The sequence below is a fragment of the Pseudophryne corroboree genome, chromosome 1, assembly GCF_028390025.1.
Source record: "Pseudophryne corroboree isolate aPseCor3 chromosome 1, aPseCor3.hap2, whole genome shotgun sequence".
NCBI lineage: Eukaryota > Metazoa > Chordata > Amphibia > Anura > Myobatrachidae > Pseudophryne > Pseudophryne corroboree.
In genome coordinates this window covers 226699427-226702549 of record NC_086444.1, presented here as the reverse complement: position 1 = coordinate 226702549, position 3123 = coordinate 226699427, and positions in this window count along the sequence as shown.

The window sequence follows — 3123 nt, the reverse complement described above, 5'->3', positions numbered from 1 at the left end:
CTTAGCAGAAGTGCGAACAAAGGGATCGCAGAGCAGCTACAAAAAAATTTTGTGCAGTTTCAGAGTAGCTTAAGACCTACTCAGCGCTTGCGATCACTTCAGACTGTTCAGTTCCTGTTTTGACATCACAAACACGCCCTGCGTTCGCCCAGCCACGCCTGCGTTTTTCCAAACACTCCCTGAAAACGGTCAGTTGACACCCAGAAACGTCCACTTCATGTCAATCACTCTGCGGCCAGCAGTGCGACTGAAAAGCTTCGCTAGACCCTGTGTGAAACTACATAATTAGTTGTAATAGTAAGTCGCTCTTGTGCATTGCGCTGCATACGCATGCGCAGAAGTGCCGATTTTTTGCCTCATCGTTGCACAGCGAACGAATGCAGCTAGTGATCAACTCGGAATGACCACCCATGTCCCCTTGCATGGCTCGCTTCATTCGTTATGCTTCGGGCAAGGTGCCTCGATCTGCTACTGCTGTGCTCGGCACAGGTTACCGTTGCCAATTGTAGTCCACGTGGATTGTAAAGTATGAAAAAGTTCAAAAAATGAAAAAAAAATTTGAAAGACTCATTCAACCTTTTTGCATATCGACCTTGTTCATGTCGACCTTTTGTACATGTTGAACTATTTCAGGTGTCGACCAATTGGTGTCGACCTAAGTGGCGTCAACCTTATGGGTGTAGACCTGGAGTCCGGATACCAATCTTACCACTGTATAAATCATTGGTGCGCCCACACCTGGAATATTGTGTACAGTTCTGGGCAGCTCACTATAAAAAAGTTATCTTAGAACGTGAAAGGGTGCAGAGGTGAGAAACCAAACTGGTTAAGGGGTTAGAGGCACTGAATTATTTGTTTACTGTGGAAAAGAGGCGACTGAGAGGGGACATTATTAATATTTATAAATACATAAAGGGACAATACAAGGATTTATCAGACAATCTGTTTATCAAAAAAGGCTACGTGGGATATGGGGACACCCCCTGAGGTTAGAAGAGAGAAAATTCATACACAACGGAGAAAACAGTTCTTCACAGTAAGAGCAGTATGGATTTGGAATTCTCTGCCAGAGAAGGTAGTAATGGTGGACCCAATCAATAAGTTTAAAAATGGACTAGATAAATTCCTAATTGAAAGAAATATCCAAGGATACAACATTTAAATTATATAAAATTTTATAATACAGGTTGAACTTGATGGACATTTGTCTTTTTTCAACCTCAACAACTATGTAACTATGTAATGGAGCGCAGATACTGCCGATCATGTGACCGCTGTTTTGGCTTGTTATGGCTGATTCAAGTGTGCTGTACTGATTTATCGCTTATTTATAAACAGAATAGGTAATTTGTTTTTGCTTTATGGGGGTCATTCTGAGTTGATTGCACGTAGCAATTTTTTGCTGCTCGTGCGATCAACTAGAAACTCCTATGGGGGAGTGTATTTTAGCATAGCAGGGCTGCGAATGCTTGTGCAGCCCTGCTATGCTAAAAAAGTTTTGTGAAAAAAAAACCTAGCCCTGCAGTTACTTACCCAGTGCGATGGATCCAGCGATGAAGGTCCCGGAATTGACGTCAGACATCCGCCCTCCAAACGCCTGGACACGCCTGCGTTCGGATCTTCACGCCCAGAAAATGGAGAGTTGACACCCTTCTCCTGTCAATCTTCTTGCAGTCGCCACTGTGACTGCTTTCTTCATACGTGGCGTTGTTGCCCGGCGATGGGCGTCGCCGGACAACGACGAACCTGCGCAATGTGGACGCCATGCGTGCACATTTCTGACCCGTTTGCACCGATGCGATGAACTGCAGCGTGCAAACGGGTCGGAATGACCCCCAATGTCTCTTCAGCATTGCTGGAGATGTATATGTGTTTGTCCTAAGTTGTTTTTATTATATGTGGCTGGACTCTGTGCTAATTAGGGGGTGGGCTATATGGGTATATATGTAGGTAGTTTCTACTGTATTATCTTGACAAAGGTCCCAGAAGGGACCGAAACGTTGATGGTCTATTTGTCATGATGGTGATATGAGCAATAAATACCTTTGAATAAGAAGACTGGTGAGTGCTCCCACTTGCACGAAATGTATACATTGGAGTGGAAGGAGTTTTCTTTTTTCCTCATTGGATGGCACCCCACTAAACTTGAACTATCTTATCTTTGAATCCTCGGTTGCATTTGATGTCCGGCACCAGTTCATAGTATTGATCTATTGGATTAAAAATTATTTCTACCTTGTGGACTTAATTTATGGTGATTTTTAGTGGATTCATTTCAAGCCACTACATATGTGGATTACAGACACAATTGGATTTTTTGTTTCCTTTTCTCTAATTTTGATGTATTTTTCCTGCATTTTAAAAAAAAAATTTTTATTATGGTTATGTTTTGCATTTTTTTAAAATTTTAGATTTTGCTCAATTTTGGTAGTATAGACATTAGTCTGTTGTTCTTGTTGTCTGATTATTTTATGTAATGGAGAATTTGGTCTCTGCTGAACTCCTATTTACAGCTGAACATAAGCAATTAATTCTCACTGATGAGGATGCAGAACGTGTCCTTTCGGAATTTAGTGATTTTGAACAATTACCAGCTGAGAGTGTACTTGATTTATATCAGAAATTGTGAAACTCGGAAAAGAGGGACGTAGACCTTCTGCTGCATGAAAAACAAATACCACGGGGTTTTCATATTAAAAACATCCCCACGATTGGGAGAAGTAATTGTAACCTTTTGCAGCAGATGGTGTTCAGTCCTCAATAAATGCTCATTTGACTTGTTGTTACTTGTCATTGAGGAGGTGGGGGTTGATCTTAAGAAAGTGAGCTATGAACTTTCCACTTTTCGTCCAGCAACAATTGATGCTCTTCAAGTAGACACATCACAACAGTGGATGGTTAAATTTAAACAACAAGTTGAAAGATATCAGAGAGATTTGGTGACATTTAAGTGCACCAAACTGGTGAAAGTTGAACATGACTATAAGGACCATCAGGTTTATAGGTGGCTAACTGGTAATGATAATTATTTTACATCACGATTTAAGAACTATAGATATCGCCTGAATCAGTCACAATTTAACAGTTATTCATCCTCAGAGAGGGATTCTTTATGTTCCCAGA